General features: G+C 41.9%; 1 protein-coding gene across 1 annotated transcript in view; it reads left to right on the top strand.

The window, feature by feature from the left end:
• Window positions 1-11,666: 11,666 nt before the first annotated feature.
• Window positions 11,667-22,789, top strand: part of PLCH2 (phospholipase C eta 2) — a 193,373-nt gene continuing 182,250 nt past the window's right edge. The window contains exons 1-2 of the mRNA XM_088136706.1: window positions 11,667-11,876; window positions 12,284-12,390. The gene's annotated coding sequence lies outside the window, so the exon portion shown is untranslated. The remainder of the gene's footprint in view (window positions 11,877-12,283; window positions 12,391-22,789) is intronic.

Genomic DNA, 22,789 nt, shown 5'->3' with positions numbered 1-22,789 from the left:
GGTGGCCTGCCTCCTGGCTAAAAGTGTCAACCTTACATCCTCTCTCATTGCAGCCCTCACTGAAGAAGTCACTGAGATCAGGAGGGCGGTCATTCAAAATCGGATAGCTATAGACTATCTCCTATTAAGGGCAGGACAAGGCTGTGAATCTTTTCAAGGTCTTTGTTGCTTTAACCTAACCAACAATGAGAATTATATTGAAGCAAAACTAGCCAAGTTGAAGACCTTAGCCTCTCGCATATCCGAGGATCCAGAGGGATGGAATTGGTCGTGGCTCACTAGTTGGTTACCTAACTTTGCTTGGTTAAAACAACTTTTTGTACTAGCCATTGGTTTCATTGCCTTACTGGTCCTAGTATGTTGCTTAATGCATGTCTCCCTGCTTGTGGGAATTACCTGTCCCAGTGTGTGAAGCCCCGGGTCCGGGACGAGGGAGCAATCCTGTTAGCCAGGTTTGAGGCCCAACAGAGGCGTGAAAAGAAAAAGGGGGGATTGTGAGAAGGCAGGGAGAAGTGAGGGCCTCAAACGAACCATGTTTGCTAGGGGAGAGCGCTGTGCACCATGGGGCAGCCTTGGGGGGGCGGCAGGAGGGAGGATGGGCAGAAGGCACACTCGCACCAGAGTGGAGAGGGGCGGCAGGAGGGAGGAAAGACTGCAGGCAAGAGGCACGTTCGCTCCAGAGTGAAGAGAAGCGGCAGGGGGCGGCTGTCGGGTCAAGTGGGGATTGCAATGTGTATTGCGCTGATTGGATTCGGAAGTGGAATGTCTGCGGTTTTGCGGTTAATTAGCGGCGCTCCGGGGCGGTAAAAAAGGTGAGATTGTGAGCCAAGCCCTCGTAGGAGGGGGAGGACAGATAGGGGGTATAAAAACCTGTCAGACCTTGCTTCGGGGTTCCTCCATTGCTGCGGGAGGGACCCACCTTTGCAAACGTGCCCAATAAAAACTTCTGTCTACTGGATAACCGAACCCGTGTCTGTCGTTTTCTGACAATTTTATTTTATTTTATTTATTAGATTTCTCTCCGCCCATCTCCCCCCCTAATGGGGGACTCTGGGAGGCTCACAAAACCAGTTAAAACAACAAATATATCCAAAATTACATAAAACATGGAAACTATACAAAGCATTACCAAAAGAAAAGAAAAAGTCCAAGAGTTCATCCTTGGAAGGTCACCAAAGGGGAACTCTGGTGGGGCAATTGCTCTCTGGCAGTCAAGCTGACCTCGCAGGGTTGTTGTAGGACTAAAATCCCCATGGAAGCCACCTGGAGCTCATGAAGGGACCTAAAAAAAATATGGAAGATGATGATAATAGCAACCATGGTCCAATGAACCAGAAATAAGCATTTATTTTTATTGATTTTATTCATATTCCAAATTGTCACTGCCCATCTCACTGCAGAACATAGTGTGACCAGTCCCAGATTGGCTTCCAGAGCACTTATTAAACTACAGGATGGTTTACAGAAACCATTTTATATTCCCTCTGAATAACTGCGTAACTGAGCAAGCTTCACCTTTTCACAATAATAGTTGATTTGGAAAATGTCCTCGCCTTTCCATTTCTCATCTGAGCCTGATTAGGCATACGTAATGATGGAGCAGGAACACAGTTGATCAGCAACAGTAGAAGAAAGAAACAGACACAAAAATAACTACAGCCAAAGTGTTTTGTTGCCCCGTGATGAAGGAAGCTCATCTGGGTGAAGGTCTGAGGAGAAATCTCCTCCAGATTTTGGTAAGATTTCTGCTTGCTATTTTATGAAAAGTCCATGCTTGGAGATTGAACTTCAACATATCTGGAGGATTTGGACTTAACAGTGCCAGATCTGACTACAGGAAGCTGACAGCCACTAGATGGCAGCAAAGATTTTCAGATCCATACCCTTTGTTGCAGCCTATAGTCTATCTAGTATCTGCTGCAAATCATTGGTTCTTAGCTAACAACACTGCAGCATCTGCCTTCAGTTGTATGCGCTTTCAGATCCTCAACTAATACCTCTTTACCATGAGGATTCTTTATACATTTATCCATAAATACATTAGATAACCAAGGGCAACTTTGTCTTATTCCCTCATCAGTACTAAACCATTCCCGGAGTCTTCCATTTATTTTCACAGATGTTCTATTTTACTTTGATCCCATTCAATCACATTTAGCAACTAGCTTTCAGCTCCATATTCACGCAAAACCACAGTTCAAGCCTCTTTGCTTGGGCGCACCCCATCACTCTGCATAGAAGTCCATCTGAGCTGATTAGCATTTATTCTCTTCAAAAATTGTAACTTTATATTCACTTGTCTTGGGTGTATCCCATCAAATGCAGATTTATTGCAGCATTATCCACATAACTTCAGCAATTTCAACCATATTCTCTACTGGAGCTTAGTTATGATATCTTTGATTTTTAATATATTTTACAGGTCCTGGATACACTATACCTTTTACATGGATTCATATTGAGTCAGAAATTAGCCAACCATGCTTTAGCCTGCACAAATGGTTTGGTGGCTGGCTATGCACCACACCAAGCCATAAAATCATGGTTTGTTCAGCATATGTTATGGTACAAATCAGCAATTATGGGAACCCAACTAAATACAGGGGTTACAGAAACCAGTCATAGCCTGCAGAACTCCTGGCCTTCTCCCTACCCGTCTAAGAAAGTTACTTTTTTTTCCTTAAAAAAAAACAAGCAGGTTAGTAAATGTTGTAGGCTTCTTTCCATAGCTGAATTAATTATCCTTTCCAGCTGATTCACCGTTTGCAGTTATGTTCTCCTCCTCCTTTCTTGTACCTTTTTATCTTGTGAGAGGGGGGAAAAAAAGCTGTTCAATTACTCTTAGATACAAGATGAGTAATTTGACCTTTGGAGGTTTAAAGCAATCCAGGGAAAGTTGCAGAAAACTGAAGGACACTGCTGAAGCATTTAAAAGCTAGATATCTTAACATCCTGGCTAAAGGCAAAATGGAATTGTACCAAGTAACTGTCTTTTAAACAGGAGAGCTAAGGCTGGCTTACTTCAGTTCAGTAAGACATCTGAGTGCACGTCCCTAGAATTGGAATGCAGGAACAGTCAACAGAGGGGGAAAACTCTACCAGGCACAACTTGTCCCCAAAGCTAAGAAAAGAATAGACCAAATTACTACCCTTGGTAAATAGTCTTGCTTTGCACTCCCAGGCTTGGACAAGATTCCTTTATGTTTTAGGCTGTAGTCCTCAGCATGTTTATTAGATGGAAATGAAGTCCCGATGAATGGAGTGGATTTTTCTTCTTCTTTTATAAAATGCCAAAGAATTTTATTCAGCCTTGCATAAAAGTGAGAAGTCTGACTAGGATGCAGTGCTAAGCCCTTGCATTTACAGAGCGCACTTCACTTGCAGGAAGTGATTTCCAGATAATCAAGTCTAGAACTACGTTGATTGGGGTTTTTCATTATGACTGCAAGGTGGCAATTGAAGAAAACATCCTGAGGGCAGTTCTACCTTCTTAGAAACTCAGCAACTTTATCCAATGCACTCCAAACAGAAGTAATCTCCCAGTAGCTGATTCCCCCAGTTTAGAAAATATAAAGACTTTGGTTCATATTACAAATTAGGCTAAAGCACAATTGGTTAGTTGGTAGTTCAGAGTGTCATGCAAAGCCAGGGAACTGGTTTAGTTTTGCAGATGCAAAGTGTAGCTTTATATGGGTTTCATTCCACCCTTAGATACAGATTCTGAGTAGGCAGAGACAGAAGCTTTTGTATTAGCAAACTTGGGTCATGTGAAAACCGGAGAGTAATTCTAAGTAATGCATTTAACATCAGAAAATTGCATTAGCTAGTTGTTGGAAAAAAGGAATAAAGTCCAAATTGGATGTCTTTTCTTCCAGCTGTAGAATTCCATTTTTGAAGTTGCTTATAAAACAAAATAACCCCTGATAAGAAAAATCTCAAAGGCTACCGTTAGATAGTTTTGTTTATACAGTATTGCAGTTGGACTTAATAAAGGCCTTGCCTGCCTGTGGACTTTGCACCTTTTTTTCCTTAGACAACCATGTCTTAAATTTGTTCTATCTATACATTTTGACATCGATCTGGAACTTGGGAGGAACAGTTTGTCATTGCATATGACTCACTGCTGAAAGTCACAGATAGTAAGATGATTGTTATGTCAGTACCATAATCTGCAAATAGCCGTGTTCCTGACAAATTACCCTTCTCACGCACACCTTAATCCCTTGTTTATGTACACCACTGGGAGCTGAATTGCAGCATTCAGCTAGACAGAGTCCACTAAATCAAGCAGTTGGTGATTTACTGGATTCTCCAGGGGATCAGGTCTGAACAAAGCAAGTCCCAGTGGCCTCATTTTTGACCTGAACAATCACAGCCGGTCAGGGACACGCTAGCCTTCCAAGAAGCACTTTAAAAACCTTTCCTCACAATCTCATCTGAGGCAAAAAGGGCTGCAAATCTTACTCAGGCAACAAAAGGCCAATCTAATTCCATTGGTCTCCCAGGCTGATGAAACTGAAAACGTATTTGGGACATTGGACATAAAGCTAGAGCTCGCGCTGCCAGTTAGGAGGTACCAAGTCTGAATCTCTGCTCCGCCATAAGGTGATCAAGCAGCAGCATGCCCTTTCAGATTTAGCACTTCCTCTTTGCAAAATACCCTATTTCGAAACTCTAAAGGGCTGTTAGTAACCACAAGAGGTGGGAGGCTATTTCCACTTATTGTCTATGTCCCAATGAATATCCTGGTGCTTGGAAGTCAAGACGTTAATCCATTTGGCTCTTGCTTCAGAGGAAATGTTGCAAAGATAGTTTTCTCTGGAGCTGCAGGGCAGATAGATTCCCATTTGGAACATAAGCTCTTTGAACACTTGTGAACACTGTCTGAAAATACACTGTTGTTGTTTAGCTCCATCAGCTTACAGGAAAGTGAGTCCCAGAATGCTCAGGAAAAAGGAATTTTTCTACCACCGTCTTTCATCTGAAGACAGGGATGAAGCATCTGAGCAGGACTTCTCTGAAAAAAAATTTCTGAGGTATGGTTTTCAGAGGATTTTTTTCCCCCTGAATAGGAGATAAATATCCAAAATTTTGAGTTTAAAGGTTTTGTTCAAGTCCATACCATACATAAGCATTAGTTGATTTCAGGAATAGCATCAGGGCCACAGACAATCCTTCTCTTTCTAATTCCTGGGTGGGAAATACGTAACTTTCCAGATTCTTCTAAACTCTAGCTGCCAGTATTCCTCATCGCTGACTGTACTGCTGGGAAAGCTGCAAATTGGAGTCCAAACACATCTGTAAGGTGGAATAAACTGACATTAGGGCTCTTAAGGAGAATTGAGTTGCACTACAGCTGGATCAATATTAAAAGCTGTTTCTGTTTAGAACAGGGATAGGTAACACAGTGCTTTGGGCTTCTCTGAGAAAACATTAGCGCCTGCTAGTTTAGGGAGCTGATGTGCTGCAAAGCCAAACAGCTCCTTGTAGCATATTTATTGGCAGGAATGTCTTTGGCCCCACTAAGGTTCTACTGGGATGTCAGAGAGAATCAATCACAAAGGGCAAGTTTGCCTTCGGGTGTGGGGCTTTTGTGACTGGCAAAGCCCCCCATGGCAGCTGTGTGGTGAATAAAGTTCTCACAGCAGCCATAGCACCACATGGTCCCCGCATTCAAACGGTGCCCCCCAAAGACTGCCTACCCTGATCTTACAGAACAAATAGCAACTTCAGCCTTCACAGCAGAAAACGTTCACCCAGGATTGAATAGTCCTTTGGGAATAGACCTTTGGGAATCAATGGGGCTAAGTCTGGACTCCAGCCCAGAATGCTGTAAGTGCCGTAGATTAGAACAGGATTGCCCAGATGGTCACTTGGGGAGATGAATTCCACACATCTGGAGGGCCCCTGGATTGGGAACCGTTGCTTATATTAGCTGCATTCACAAGATGCCCTTGCCTGTGTTTGAGTGCCCTGCTGTTTGCCCAACCCAATCTGGGAGTGTACAACATAGTGAACCATAAACCAAGTCCACAGGCTCGATTCACACAACGTGCTTGATAAAATGCGACTAGTTGCTGATTCAGTGAGAAAGCAGGGAGCTGGGTTAATTCAATAAACCATGGTCCAGTTAACTTTGGCTTTGTGTGTTGTGTGGAAACAGCCAGGACTTGAGTGCGTTCTGAAAAATGGGTGAAGCCAGATAAAAAATTAATTTAATTTGAACTGAGTTTAATACAATTACTAGCATTTTCTCTTCATCGAGAGCCACAAAATCCACTGATATATTGAAAGTTTGTTATTTGTTGACGTCTTCTGGAGGAATTGTGTTCAACGTTTGCCCCCAGGCTTCAGCTTCTGCTCCCCTAATTGAGTTTAAGTGCACAAATGGGAAAAGATTGCGTTTCTCCTTAGATAAGTAGCTGCAAGACCCTCATGCCAATGGAAAAAAAAATGTAGTGCCTTCTTAATTCCAAAAATACCTCACTAGGTGGCAGACCTGCATCAAATCATGAGTCCTGAACAGCTTCATTTTCTGAGAACTGGAGGGAGAATGTCACTAATGAATCTAGTGATGTCTTTGGGGCTGGGCCAGAAAGAAAAATACCACAGACTTTTAATCACAAAATGTTAAGATAGATGTTAGTGGGGTTCTCAGACTCTGGCCCCTGGGGCTCGTGCACCCAAAATAAGGAGCAAAGCCTGTAGCGAGTTTTGACAGTGCTCCCGCTCTAATAATCTGTGACCCCCCCCACCCAAGTTACTCAAGATCCACTGTTTGAGGATCTCTGCTGTTAGTTACTGCATTATTTTAAAGTTTGTGCTTGATAGCATAGAGCTATCTCTGGGACAGCATAATTAGGATAAAATGTGTTTGTTAGATTTGTATTCTGTCTTTTGTACAGGAGGTCAAGCTGGTGTGCACAGCACTGTTTCCCCCTATTTTTATCCACAAGAGCAGCAACTCTCTAAGTAGGCTGGACTGAAGAGAGAGTGGCTGTCCCAAAGTCACCTATGGCTGAGGGCAGAAAGAACCCAAGTCTCCCCTCTCTTAATCCAGCACTTTAACTACTAAACCACACTGGCTAAAATTCATCTAATGGTGCAAATCTTTTGAGGGGAAAAAAAAGGAATAGCCCATTTCATTTTGACATACACACGGGTGGGACTTCGCCCAGATCTGATCAGCAGCCTAAATAAGTATTTTTACTTGAATGTAAATGCTTCTTCATACCAATGGGGCTTGCAGAACACACTTGACCATAATTAGAATGTTTGGAATTGCACACTTGAACAACTGGATTTCCATCTCTTCCTAAGGTGGTTTTAAAGCTGGTTCTTGATCTAATACCAAACTGCTTTTGCTGTGTTTGCAGATTAACCTAACCCATAACGTGGCTTGTTTGGTTTTGACTTCATACAATATGTGAACCTAGCCGACTGTGGGTTACTTAATAAACCATGATTAAAGAAAACATGATTTTGTGCAGTCCTGAACTAGGCAGCTGTTTTACCTGAATTATTACTTTGCTGCTTAATCATTTAAATAGTTTTTGCTCTCTTTATCCTGTTTAAGTATCCTTGGGGCAGATGGAATAGTTTTGTTCTTTTTTTTCTCCTTTTGAGAAATTTGCATCTGGCTACAGCTGGGTCCCAGACTTGCTTACTTGAGATGAAGCCTCCTGTGGAGCTCTGAAAGAACTTATCTGCCAAGAAAATAAAAACAGGAGGACTGCAGCCATTAAATGAGACATTAAAATGGTTTATTTCTATAGAAGCCATGTTTTCAGAAATGTTTGTAGTTTTTGCATGATAACAATAGAATGTGTTTGATTAATGGGCGTTCCATTATTATGGGTGCAGAAAATGAAATCCTAGAAGGGTTCGTTTCTTGCCTCCCCAAATCACGTCCAAACTCAGAACCATTGCCCGGAATGTTTCTGATATAGTACTGGTGTTTTGGAACAGGGGTAACTTCCTACCCAGACTTTATTGTGTCCTCTTGAGTCTGTAAATCCAGATTATGCCAAGGGGTTGGAACGGAAGCCCGTTCAGGAACTGCAGATGTTTTCTCCTTTCACTTTGGCAATTGCTTTCAACAAGGTGCCTGCGTGTGTATGATTAAAAGTTGTGATTTTAAGGCCATGCTTCCAAGAGAACAGGTTTAGGGCCGAGGGTGTTCCTTAACCACAGGCTCCATGGTTCCTACAAAAGCAAGTGAGTAATGCTTCACTGGCCCCATTTTGCAGATGTTGAAATTGAGCCGGAGGAGCCAAACCGCTGCTGCTTCGGAGCTGCAGAATCAGCCAGGCTGATAGTTCTTTGCCTGATATTTGAGTCCTGATTCCCCCAAGCTGAAGTTCCCCAAGAAGTGAGGAAAACATTAACCAGGGTAATTAGAGCTGCTAGATCTGGGCTGCCAAATTCCAGACTATTTCTAAAGTTTAAGGTGTCTTTTTCCTGACATCCAATCGTCGTCAAGATTTTTGCAGCCTGCAATTGAGTACATACATTGTACTAAGTCTTAATGGTGCTTTGGTTGATTTTGATTTAGTTTTTTGTGTGAATCAGCTATTGTGGCTAATAATCCATGGTTTGTAGTTTTATGTGATGGCGGTAGGGCATAAGACATTAACTTTGGAGTCAAAGATGGCTAATGCCATGTTGATGGATGGAGTTTTTTCAGTGCATAGTATGGATATTCCAGCCTATTTCCTTCCTTCTCCTTAAACCAAGATGTGAACGTAAACAGGCATTTTGAGATGTGCGCTTCGGCTCAGCATCCCGAGTGTGCAAAAGAGCTTATGTTAGAGAAAAGTCTAACACCACAATAATGTGTTCGTGTACACTGAAATTCATGAATGTAACTATTAGAGAAAATTGTTTGCAAAAATGAGTATATTAAAACGTGCTCCAAAGACATACATATTTTTGTGTGGCCTTAAAACTGTGCAACCAGATGTGAAAACTGGGTGAAAGGGAATGCAGTTTCAGACTGGAAAAATTAGAAAGTGAGAGAAACTGAAGTCCACAGCCTTTTTTTCTCTCAAGTGGATTGACAGATGCAAAGTGTATGAACCAATTTATTAGGATCCGCCTTGCTGAACTCATGAACTGTAAGGTTTGTTGAACTTGGAGTGATTCAGATTTAAAAAAAAATAGGCTGGATCCATAGTTGTGTCTGGAACTTGATTTCCTATTTGTTGATGGTGAAATTAGTATAGGAGGAGGACTTTTGAACATTCTCTTGACCTATTCCACTAGCATGAGTTATTTCCTGAGAAAATTATTGAGAAAATACTTTTTTTTTAACCAGTTTAGGGTCTTGCTTTTGCCACAGAGGACACTCTGCTAAATGTCCTCTCCTCAACAATTTTATCACCTCCAAGGAGGGTGGAGAACTTCAGGTGGCTGGTTTTGCAGAGCCCTTTGTACTCAAGATCTCATATGTTTATTATTCTATATAATTGAGTTCCTGTCAGACTGTGGCTGAAAGTCCAATCTTCTCTTGCATGGGTTGGCCAGCCATCAAAGAATTAAAGCCGTGCAACTGATTGAATGGAAAAATAACAAAGCATTTTATGCTAGCAGTTCTAAGAAAGCATGTCCTCTCCAACATGGTAGCCTCTAGACTGGCCCAAGTTAGAATTTAGAATTAAGTTCTAAGAATTTGCAGCCAATGTTTGGCAGGCAAGATGGTGGCTGGGGAAAAAAAACCTATGGAAAACTCTTAGGGTAAAAGAGAGGCATTATTCCTTTGCTGGTGATTCCTTGGGTTTTGTTGTGCATGAATTTCTCAGCATTGTTGGCAATGGGTCGTGTAGTTCAATGTAGCTGAAACCCATTTTGGGCAGAAAATCAAGGTATCTTTATGCAGGAGATTTTTATTAGGAAAGCAAAATATACATACCATTCTGCATTTCCCTGCCTTTTTATATCTTGAACATGTAGTGCAGGGAACTCAGGAGAGAGACATAATCTTGGATGTTATTTATGTGGTTTTGTCGGGGCAGTCGTGTTTCTTTAAATTGTGTATTTTTTAAAATATAAGCCGCCCAGAGTCTTTTTTGGAATTGGTTGGCCTCGAAATCCAGTAAATATAAAATAAATAAATAAATAAATCTTGCTTTCTTGCTCAGAAATGAGCTTCACAAGAATTTTGGAAATTCTTTCCCCTGGTTAGATGACAGTAACTCTCGGGGACTTTCTCCATGTATTTGTGTTATGATCAATTTCTCTTCTTTAACTAGACACCTTCCCCATCCTTTTTCCCAGACTGCAGGTTCCTCACTGTTACGTAGTTCCTGTACCCTATCTTGGAAGTGTGTTGATTTACAGGTTTTGATCATAAGGTACCAGTGGTGCTCTCAGTTCAGAGCAGAGCGAAGAAGTTTTGGGGACCCTTCGAGATGAACAAATAATTGAGATGTTGAAGCTTCTTGAACTGCAGTTATATCCTATTTCTCCTCCCTACCAGGCAATGAATCTTGGGCCCTAAGCATTCACAGTTCTGGATTTAGACCAATTACTGTATTTTCTAGTTATTGAAAATGGGTAATAATGACAGGTAAGTATATAAGAACAAGAACTGTATATACATGCTTAAGAAGAGATTCAACAGTTGTGTAGGCTTAGCACCAGTCTACAAAATAGCCAGTCGCATTTCAATCTATGTTTGTGTGAACCCTGTCTGAATGGTTGGTTTATGGTTCATCATCTTATGTGAACCTAGAAAACTGAGTTAACCTGCCTTCATGGAGTAAGTGCTATTGAGTCATTGGCTCACATTCTCCTATTTTACAACATCTGTGGACGCTCCTGTATAGGGTCAAGCTTCCTGACATTTTAGAATAACACTTATTGGAGCCCAGTTTGTGTCTGGTAACTTCCAAATCTTTTGGGGGGAGCACTGAAGTGGGCAGAGCTGGATAAGGTTTTTCATTCCCCTCCTCCTGTTAAGTCTGTTTTAGCCCTTGCATTCAAGTGAAGTTGGGATTATATGCGCTTTGTAGGTAAACATATCCCATAGATTTTCAGCTGTCATATTCTTGCAACTCAATGAGGCAGTCAGAGGAAACTCTGAAATGCGTAAAAGAAATCTGGTTTTGGGGTGGCAGGTTTCCCAGATCCAGGACTCAATCTAGCCTTCACACGTGGTTGAGGAATCTACATCCTTGTAGCATTACTGTTCCCATCACTTTTAATCATTGGCTGTGCTGGCCAGAGGTTATGGAAATTGGGGTCCAGGCCCCCACTTCTGATCTGTGCTCAGACTCACCAGACCTAACCTTTACATGTGTAAGGGATTAAATCCTGGTGTTGCCCCCCTTCTCTCTTTCTCATGACAGATTTGAGGACTTTTGCCATTACTTGTCACAGACATGTTCAGGATGAGGAATCCCAGAAGCCAGAACAGATCCAGTCGGCTTGCTTGCTAATGGTTAACCAGACCGCCCATGTGCAGCTGGTAAGCTAATTGAACATACCTTTTCCTATCACTGGCCTGTTAGTGTACAGGAAAACTGGGAGTGTGCAAATGCAGCAATAAACAGTTTTCTTTCTGTTGCCAACCTGAAGAACAAGTTTCCTTTTGTTTAAAAGAAAAAAGAAAAAAACGCACACCGAGTCCACCTTAGGCCAGCGCACTTCCCCACCACTTGTCTTTGGCCTCCTCCCTTTGAACTTGTTACCTTGGAGCTGGAACAAGGAGGCTAAAAGTTGCTCTGTAATCTCTGGGCCGTCATTATGTAAAATGTACGTGGGAGGGGCGTGCCTTTTGGAGATTTCTGTATGGGAGAAACTTGGGTCTGCGAACGGGAGAGCGAGCCTTTGCAACTGTCCAAAGGAAGAGTGAGAAAAGAGAGTGAGAAATTGAGGTATGTTCCCTCTATACTTTTCCTCCTCCTCCTCCTCCTCCTCCTCCTCCTCATACTCTTTGGTCTTGTAGTACTAAGGCTTCTTCCCGGCTTTGAAGCCAAAGCGAGTTGGGCAACTTCCAACATGCTTCTACAGGAACAGCTCTGCAGCTTTTAAGGTTGCAACAGCATTTACCATTTCTCACTCTCTCTCGTCCTTTGCTCCGGATCCGATAACAAATGAGAGCATGAAGACAGCATCCTACCGAAATGTCTTGTCAATTCGGTATTTCCTGCATGCTGTTTCTTGCTTGGGCAACTGAGTTTTCAATGTAGCCGCTTTGGGTGCCTGTTGACTTAGCTGGAACCTGAGCCTGTGCTGGGTGGGAATCTTTTGTTTTAAACTTGTTATCTTCTTTCTCTGCAAGGAAGAAGTCTGGCCTAGCTTGTTTCTCCTGAGAAGCCAGTCCTCCTGAAGAATTGGAGCTCTTGGAGAGCGTTGAAACCAAAGAAAGAGAAAACAAGATTGAAAGAGGTAAGGGGATATGTTTTTCTTGGCCCAGCTTCCGATAGGCTCTTTATTTTTACGTTTTGAGAAATTTGTCTTCAGGGATCCAACAAGAGGAAAGATTGGAACAGGGCAGTGCATTTCTAGAGGAGAAGTGAACTTTCTGCATGAGGTTCACAATAACGGAAAAACTACCTTGAGTCTGCAGGATGAGACTCCAGTCAGAGCTATTGCACTTCTGAACCAGAGGGTTTCTAGAGAGGATCTGTTCAGGGAATCCCAGATTTGGGGAGCCATTTAGCTCCCAAACACCCTGGCTGCACTTGCCCGGTTCATCTCTTTCAGTGACCTACCTCGCAGGATATTTGTGAAGATAAAAAGGTGCGGGAGAAAACAGCATAACTTCAGCATAACTGAAGTCTTTTTGGGGAGCAGGACATTTCCTTGTCAACCCTTTGTGGCCATTGTGGGATCTGGGTTTTGGACTTGGTTCGATGAGCCTTGTAATGTTTTAAATCTGGAAATCTCTCCCAATGCAGGCCTGCCTGGGCCCTCTTGTGAATGTTTTTTCCCCCTTCTTTGCGGTGAAAACTTTTCACCGTAAAGAAAGCTTTTTACCTGTCTGTGAACTGAGGTTTTCAGGAAATGCTTTAACTGAACAATTTAAAATGTTTGTTTTCGGTTCCTTGCTATTTTTATTGTTTTGCTGTTCAATGTTGCCAAGTTGTTAAGTAATAGTTTATGTTTTCATTGAGTAAGGCAATAACAGTATTTTAAAACACTGCATACTGTCAGCCCAAGAAGGAAAGATTATGGCAGCCTGAGCTTTTTAGCTTAGAATGAAGTAGGTTAAGGAAGATAAATAAAATCACGTGTGTATACTGCAGAGACAGAAATCATTAGGTGTAGGCCCCAAAGGCTTCCCTAAATTATTGTCAAAATACAATATTTACAAGAGAGGGAAATGATTTTAAATACATGACCCAAGTAATTGTATGTATTTTCTTAATTTTAATAACACGTCCGTGTAGGTAAACTGAAAGGAAATGTAATAATTTTGGTCTTAGCCCCCCACTCATTAGTTTTTGGACTAACAGCTTCCGGCATCCTATTTAAAGCTTGAGTGTTGCCCTTGGCATGGAAAAAAGTAGCATTCTCTTGTTATTTTTAGAAAATATATTTATCCACATAAATTAACAATATGCTGGCTTTATGGAGTTCTGTGCTGTTTTTATTCCCTTTCAAGTGTGTCTAGTATCCTATAGACTTCCCCAGAACTGAATCCGGGTTTTGTGAGAACATTCGCCTATTTTATCTGCAGCTTCCCCCGGTTCACTTTCAAAATCCTTATTTGGGTCTTTTTACTCCTTTCCGCTCTTATTTGCATGGCTCTATAGCAAGGTGCCTCTTGTCCGCGAAGTTTCTTGCCAAACAGAGTCGCTGGAAATATGGGTAGCCCCTTTCTTGCTCCCCCCGAGTGCAGAAGAGGCTGTTGGGTATCTGCTGTCAGTTTCTTGGCTTAAGTTGGTTGTGGAACTGTGTGTGGGGAATGTAGCTTGGTCAGCAGAAGCAGTCACCAACTCCATGAGGTGCAGTATATTGGAAGAGGTCTGGGGAAGTGGGAAACTTGACCAAAGTTTTATCATCATGCGCTCCGAGAGGAAAGTGACCGGAGATTTTTTTTTCCTTTTCTTACCTCTCTTACAACACTAGAATTGGGCAGGGGGGCATCATCTACTGAAACGGGCAGGTGCAAAAAAGGGCAAATCATGGCACCGGAAAGGAAGTCCAACAGGCAGAGACTGAGTATGTAGGCCTTGAGAAAAAGACTCCAGTGGGATAGGGTTGTCTTACTTAAGCCCCTGAGAAGGCAGCCTATACTGAAGCTGCTGTCATTCTATCCTGGAGTGCAGGACATGGAGACATGGATTGCAATGACAGGAAGAGAGGTGGTAGCTGAATGTTAGGAAGAAGTTATCTGCCTTAAAAGCGTTTGATAATGGGATAAATGGCCCAAGGGGATTTGGAGCCATACTGTCATTGAGGCAGCCAGCTAGCAGTTGAAGGAGCTATCCATTTCTGATCAGAATACCAGAAAAGGTCTAATGCAGAGCCCAGGTTAATTGTGCGAAAGGTAGAGCTTGTAGGGGTGCACAGTAGCTATCCTGGCCAAACACCATTCTTGCCAGACATCATTTTCAGTGATGGAAATAGGGCTATTTTAGCTGGGCAGTCCCTAGAAAAACAGGGACTCTCTTGGATGGGATCTGCTGAAACACAAATAGTGCTTGTCTGGTGCCATATTTCTCACCGTGTCTGATGACTCTGTGCTTGTAGCCTGACACTAATGTGTGGAAAACATACATCTCTCAAAGAGTTGATGGTGCCCTAATTCAGGGATTGGATCAAAGGCTTTGTACTTTGGGGGTGGAGGGTTGGTAGGTGAAGTATTAGCATCTTTGTATGTATTTCTGTCTGGGTTAATGGCATGTGTTCTTAGTGGAGCTGGTGGAGCTGACCACAAACCTGGTCAGAGCCATGCATTCTTATGTGGGGTCTATGGCATTGTGGGTCAAATAGATAGAGATTCATCCTCCCATATTCTGCAAATTAAATACCTACCCAGATTAAAAGAAGAAGGCAGAGATAGCTTTACCAAGAGCCATTAAGGAACAATAAACCTTATGGTCCCCTGGGAAAGAGGAAAGTGTGAGAAAGAGACTCCAAATAACCCCTCTTTGATTCTCTTTGGTATAAGATGGGGCCAAGGGAAACTCTGGCAGGCTTTCAAGATTCTGCTATCATACCCCACAACAACCAAGTGGCGTTTCTGGAATCTGGTGTCTGTTTCCTGACGTGGCCTATTTCAGGGGGCTGGCAGCACCTGAACTTCACCAGCTTGATCTAGTTGAGCTTTGTGGGCCAGTAAAGGGAAGAGGAGAAGGGGGAGACCATGTGCATCCAGGGGGTTTCCAATCATGATCAGTCTTTTGTGATCTTACTTAATCTCTCCTGTTTTTGACCTCCTTTCTGTTTCCACCTTAGCTGCCAAGAATTCCAGATCCCGCTCAGTAATGCAGCTAGTGGTTCATGAATGCGTGGAAGGCATAATCTCTGCTTTTTGTTTTGTCCCCTCTATGTCAAAGCAAGTCATTTTAGAATAAACTACATGCTTTCCCCTAAGACTTGCTTTTTATGCTGTGTGCTATAAGAGGTGAAAAAACAGGTAGTTAGTAACACAAAGCATCTCCCTGGTTTTGTTCCTTGTTTATTACTTGCTAAAGAATACAGGGGTTTAGCTCTGGCTTTATCTCTGCTTCACAAGGTAAAACATTCCTTTCCCATCCTTCAGGGAGATAATAAATATTGCCTTGATGAACGGCATTCACGTTTACTGCAAATTGAAGAAGTTAACATGGTCTTCACACTTAAAATAGAACAGGGAATGAATTCATAGCAATCTCTTGTTTCTCAGCTCTTTCTAGGTGTAAGCCATCAAAACCCATTCACTTTCTACTGCCTTTTTTTACTTGGTTCCCTTCAAGATACATTGGGATATGTTTCTTATTGCAATCAGCCAGGTCTATGGGAATTGTACTTGTAACTTCTCTGAAAGGCACTAAATATGTGAGGGTTAAAACTGATTTTTAAGAGCTGAGTACATAAAAGCCTCTTCTGGGATGTCAGTTGAAATTTCTGCCATTTTTCATTAAAAACAAATTCAAGCTGTTTCTATTTTGCATATGGAAAAAGATTGCAGATTTTCATAGGTTCTTATTCCTCAAGGGAATTAAACAACTTTCCCACCCATTCCTTATTTTGATCCCTGCCTGCATTCTGCTCTGGGCGTTAAGCTCGCACTCCTGTGTTGCTTAAATTTAACTTGGGTCCCACAGAAGTGACTGTGACTGATCCAAGCATACATGAAACGGAAAATCCTTGGATCCTTCTGGCAACATATTTGAGATTTCTTCCATGGAGCAGAGACCCTGAATGGAAAGGACCACAAGCAGCAAAATTCTGTAATGGAAGCCATGTTACCTTCGTATTTCCCCACTTGCAGCTTCTGATGTCTTCTATAGTCATCCAAGCAAGCATCATAGGACCACAGTAGCATCAGTGAGGCTTTCTATCAGTTCATGTGTGATGCTGAAAGACACCATATGTCCCTCGTGGGGACATGGCCTTAATTGAACCATTGGGCTTGTCAAACTGGAAAACTGTTTTGGTGGGCTAAAATAAGCCTTGTGGCGCTAAGGCATTTCCACTCTGTTTGGTACCCTCACAGCTGGGAACTGTCATGATAGGATCTGCTGAAAGCTTGGAATCGAATTGGATGTGGAATTATCAGGCGAGTTACAAACTCCAGTTTTCATAACAAGAGTTCTGGGTGTGCAAGGATGGCGACAGTTAAGAAAAACAATAGAGCGGTAACACTTAAAACAGTGTCTGACCCTGGATGTTTCAGAGTGGGAGCAGATTAATAAGCCCCGTGTAGCTCAAAGCCTTGGCTGTAAGCTCGTGATTAAAATGAGATCAACATCTCTACAGTTTGAAAAGATGGACCTAATTGAGCTCTGTGTCACTCCTGCTGAGACGTGGCTCTCCCCAAGAGGACCCTGTTGAGAAGCTGGTGACATGTTGAGTTCAACAGATTCATTCTCCAAATGCATGAATTAAGTGCAGAAAAACTAACAGAAGAAAAGGAGACAGACTGACAGAGATACAATGCATTATGGGACTTGTCCTTCACTCAGCCAGGTGAAAGCTGTGCTGATTGGGAATTCTCAGAATTGGGAACTGGAGAAGAGAGAGACAGAAGAAATGTATTTTTGCCCCATAATCCCGGTCCAACATACATATATTAATATATTCAAAAGCTGCTGCACATTTCTGTGTTCTGTATCCCAAATGACTCCAGGTTCTTTCAGATGTTTTTTATATATATACATAAGCATTTCCCTATCTCATTATTGCACTGTCTCTTGACTGCAAAAAGAATCATTTCTTTTAACCAGACTAATAGAAATTTAATATTGCCTTTGCAATTGCCAGAGGACTAGTATCTAAACAGGTAAATAACACTTAAATTAAATTATGTATATTCAACCTAACATTGCTTTGGTGTAAAGCACACATATCTTCAATTCCTGTTTCTACAAGCCAGCATCATTGTCTTCCATTTCCCTCTTTCCCTCCGATGGACAGCAAAAACTATATGGACAGATAAGTATCTCAATGACTTTCCTGTAACTATGGCTTATGAAACATGTAACGTAATGAGCTGAGCTAGTTGCAAAGTACAGGAAGAAACAAAGACGTTTTGCTAGCTGGTAGAAGAGAAAACAGAATAAACATTTACACAGGTAAGCAAAGCAGTAAAATTAAGAATCAACCGGCAGTTCTGCTGTTTAACCTGTGTTACAGGCCAGTCTTGGTCCAGTTGTGTGCTTCCAATGCAATGCAGATATTATAATATTTTTTTACCCCAAATCTCTTCCTTCTTCTCAGCCGCTCTTTGCCCTCATGGGTGCTGCTCCAGACAAATTTCATTTGGGGAGAGCAAATAGCAACTGAGATGCTGGGAGGAATTTTCAGCAAGAAACTAGTGTGAGGTGTTCATTAAGAACACAGTTGTTTTAAAAAAAAACCATGAATAATGCAATGGGCAATTTACCCCATTCCTCAGAGCAGCGTCCATTCTGGATATAGATATTTTTACTTTACGTTGTCATGATTTAGTTATCTTTCTTATACATTCTGGGTTGCAGTGGCAGAAACAGGAGCAACACCAGCTTAGCAAAACATTTATTTTAAAAAACATTTGGGGTACAGTATCTCAGTTTTTTACCCTGTGGCAGTTGGAGTACCTGTGCAAGTTAAGAACAAAATCCTGCAATTGGTTAAACTCAAAGGATTGCAATTGCAATGGGATAAAGTCAAGTAAGCCCAATCTTCTCTTGACTTTGTTATCATCCAACTTTATAATTTTAGGCCCAGAAAGACCTCTGTGTTATTGTAAATGTCTGCTTTCTCGTTTAATTATATATTCCTATATTTTCATTTTGGAAAGGCTGACAGAATCGGCATGGGAGTGTTCTCCAATGTTCGTAAGGTAGTGTTGGTTGGTTGAAAGCAAAAAACACCACCACCGTATCATAATTAAGCAGGGAGAGAAGATAATAATTGAAAGCAGCTGCCTTGAATGGATTGTAAGAGACAGGGAAACACAGACATTTTTGGTAGATTATTGAGCGGAGGGGGAAATCGGGTCTCTGTGAAGTAGTACAAGAATGAGATGGACACAGGCCCATAGGTGAAAGTAAGAAGTTTGAAAAATAAGAATGCCTCTCCCAAGATGGTACCAGCCACCCTCTGTTTTGCAAGTACTTGTGTTAAAATATTCTTTAAAAAATGAGCTGATTAAAAAACAACTGTTCGACCTAACCTTGGACATCCAGTGCAGCTGATTCTCCATCCTTTTCCATAGATTTTTTTTTTTTAATTGTCATTTTGGTCCCAGTGTGAGTAAGGTATGGGTGGATAAAGTTTCAGATCAGCCAATCCCCTGGTCTGTATGCTTTTCCATTTTTCCCCCAGACAACATCCCTCTAAGGTAGATTGGGCCAAGAGTACTGTAGCATCTGGCCAAAGGGCACTGAGGGATGAGGGTTATTCCAATCCTTAATCATTGTTCCGTGCTTGCTGTCGATCTGCTGAATTGATTTTAAACTCTCTATCCTGTGAATTCCAGACACAGACACCCTTTTATGATGCAGCTGGGCTGGATCCCGCAACTTTCAGTGAGCCCATTTTCAAAAATCATATCAGCGATGCAAGTGGAAGCAAATTGATTTTGGAATGAGGAATGTTGGCAAATGACTTTCGGTGGCAAAACGAATGGAAAGCTTAGTTTCTGCTTTTGCTGTTAACTCAGACTCTGATCTGAAAGAATGATTTCATTCCCAAATACAACTGCTGGTCCTGTATCTCAGGAAGAAAAATCCCCTTATTTAGGAGGTGGCTCACTTCAGATTGATTTGGCTTTGTGATGGCCGCACTGCAGCCACAATGACAGACATGCCTTTGAAAAGTATGCTGCAGATAGAAGGTGCAGAAAAGAGGCCCCCAAATGATTGAGAGGATGAAAGCAATTCCCTATCAGGAGGGGCTGCAGCAAAATCGGAGCTTTTTAGCTAGGTAAGAAGGTGTGTGAGGAGGCCCAGAACGGATGCAGTCATGACTGGTGTAGAAAACTGAATGCTGTAATATCAGTTGCAGTGTGAGGCTCCCTATGGGCTTCCTGAATATTCATTTTTCCAAGTGAAATATGAACAAATGGCACCAGAGGGTTTGCACCAGTAACATAATCTGCCCTCAGCTATTCTGCTTGATGATGATGACATCAAGCAATGTTTGATCGAACCATGGCTCTCCCTAATAAAGCTATTATCAAAGAAGCGTGGCTTTCCCTTTGCTGCGGTGAGATCTTAGTGAATGACAAGGTGCTCTTTTAAGACCCCCAGCTATGACAGATGTGCATTTAGCCGGTCTGGATCTCAAGTCCCACAAGCCATTGATGTTGGCTGGCCTACCTGTAGGAATGATGTGAACTGAATGCCCAAAACATATACAGGCCTCCTTTGGTTGGGTTCAGAACTTGTTCTCATTCTGACGGAGATGTTTCTCACACTTCGTATTGTTCAGATGTTCAGATAGCATCAGAGTCATAAAATCATTTTAGCTGTCTCAAGCTAAACGAAGCTCCTCACCGACTGTCTTTAATTATGTTGCCTTATAAATCAACACTTCTGCCATTATAATTGTAGGTCTACTGTTTTATTGTATTTTAATTAATATTTATTCCTTTACTGTAAATAGCCCAGAGTCGCTTCTAGGGAGATGGGCAATAACAAATGTGAAATATAAATAAATAAATAAATAAATGAAATGTTAGAAATTACACAATATATAACCTTTTGTCAGTGGATTTCTTTTTTTAATGAAATGGATTCGACAGAGGGCTTAGCATTATACTTTGTTTGCTCCCTTCTCTACTGCTTTGGTATATGGGACCATTTCTCTGGGCTGGTAAAATCTTCTGAGAAGGTTTATATAAGAATGGAGGAGAAACCTTGCTGAATTACACCAAAGAACACCATCCTGTTTCCTATAGTGGCCAGCCTGGTACCTTTGGGAAGGCCAGAAGAAGGATAGGAGGGCAATATCGTGGCCACTGACCTTTGTGCATGGACGGTCAACATATTGTCTTGGCTAAAACTGCCTGCCTGCCTGGATTAAAAATCAGATTTCTTTAGCATCTTGATCAGCTGGGTGTTAAGCAGAAATTAAAAGAGCTTTTCCTCTCTTCCCTGCAGCTTGAGTGTGATATGGGATGTAAGATAAATTCATGGAGGTTGAGACAATCATCAGTGACCTCAAGCCATGATGACTAATCTGATTAAAAGACCTCTGAGTTGACGGCCATCTCCCCGTGTTGTAGCAATGAATCCCACAGTTCAGCTGTTAAACAGCAGGCAGGTTTCTCCTCTGCTGAACAGGCTCCTGAACAGGTTTTGATGGAGCACTTGTGGGCGATCTCAAGTCCTCTCCTCGTCTGGAGAGGAATTACAAAGAGCCGGTCTGCTTGCCGGCTCTTCATTCCACCGCAGTCGGCGGCTCTGCTTTTAGCGGGGCCATCTTCAGTTTGCCATTTCTTCCTTGGACGTCGGGGCATGTTTTTTAATGCAGGAGTCAGCATGTCAGAAAAACTTTGCTGGATCCAACTCCAAGCTCGTCTTGTCCCAACAGAGTGCTTTTGGCAAGTCCACGAGGAGCAAACATGTCATCTTGCCTCTACTCTTTCCTGAAAGTGTTAGGAATTGGTATTATTGGGATTATTCCCATTCCCCATCCTTGCCCTGCTCAAGAACTGTAGTCATCAAAACCCTGCAGTTGAAAAACGCACCGGTTGGGATGGGCACTCTGTGCGAAATACTTCATTGTGATGGAATCTCAGGCTTGGGAACAAAAGCTTAGGCAAACAGTTTAGTCGCTCTGATAAACCCTGTGGATTTTCCCCTCCCTTCCTCTGCTTCCTTCTGAGGCATCCAAAACAGGCAGGCACAGACACCTGGAAATGCAAAAACGAGACTTGGCTACCCTCTACAGTTCTGCAGGGGTGGTATAAAAACATCCCTTTTCAGCAGTGCTTCTGTCCATGTGGAGATGGCTCTGTGGAATCCCTAAGCCGTATGCTCTCTCTCTCTCTAGGGAATCAAGATAGGTATTTATCCCATTTTAAAGAACCACCCTGGTAGAGAGCACAATGTCTGTCTCTCACTGCTTCTATCTGACCAGGACCCTGACATAACTTTCCTGGTTGCCCAATTTTATCATTTGTGGTATCTGTCCTATCTACGGTTGACGTTTAGCACAAATTTTGGTGATTGCCACTGCTCTTTGTACTACAGCTACTATACTAATGTGTTTTATGTAATTTTATTGCATTTTTTGAAAGTTTTATTAATGACTACAGGTCTTTGTATTTTATTGTTGTGCTTTCTGGCCCAAAGACTGTAATAAAGGTTTGATTTGAACCCTACACTTTTCAGAACGTTGTAAAATCTACCTCTCAGAATCCAGACATTTCTGAAATATGTTTGATTTGGAATGCAAACTTTTTGAAAATTGTGAAAACGAATTAGTGGTTACAACATGTGTGGAGGGACCCTATTTCAAGAAGATTGTACTGCCGCCTTATTTTCATTTTTTAATTTTTGAGCAAGGTGCCCGTGAATGGGGCAGTGATTCAGATCTAGAGGGGAATCCACCCATACACTTAGTTTCACATTTATAGGGTTAGAAATAAAACGGTGGAAGGAGCAAGATAACATGTTAACCTGTTAACATCATCCTCTGTGAGCTTCTGTTTCATGTTCCTGCCTCATGTTTAGTGCCGGTTAAGACTTATTAAAGTAAGCAAATTATACATCTGTAACTTCCCGGGAGAGGGAAAAAAGATAGGAGTCAAAAAGAGAAGAGAAAAGACTTAGCAACCTAAAGAGGAATACTTGGAAAAATGACCAAACCAATAAATAGTTTTGCGCAAATGGCCAAATAAATAGGAATGACTTACAACTTTTCCATGTGCCTTTATTTGGAAGCAGACCTAGCATCTTAAAAGGTGTACCATTTCATATTTTGTGGAAGGAGAGGAACTGAAGAATAACAGTGCAATCCTATTCATGTGTCCCTCTTTTTATGGAGCTTATGAAATTTGCAGAATAGAGTGTCGTTTTGCAAAACAATGTCAATTCTGCAAATCTCCGGATGGGTCGTTTCTTTCACGCCAGATCAAGTGTCTTGCAGAATTTTTTAAGAACACAGCGCTAACAGGGAAATTACATGAATGCCAGTTCTTCCA

This window comes from Python bivittatus, unplaced genomic scaffold (genome assembly GCF_059951505.1).
Source record: "Python bivittatus isolate LINGU-HERP-01145 unplaced genomic scaffold, Pbiv_v1 ctg000090_np1212, whole genome shotgun sequence".
Taxonomy (NCBI): Eukaryota; Metazoa; Chordata; class Lepidosauria; order Squamata; family Pythonidae; genus Python; species Python bivittatus.
This window is presented reverse-complemented; position numbering and strand designations above follow the sequence as displayed.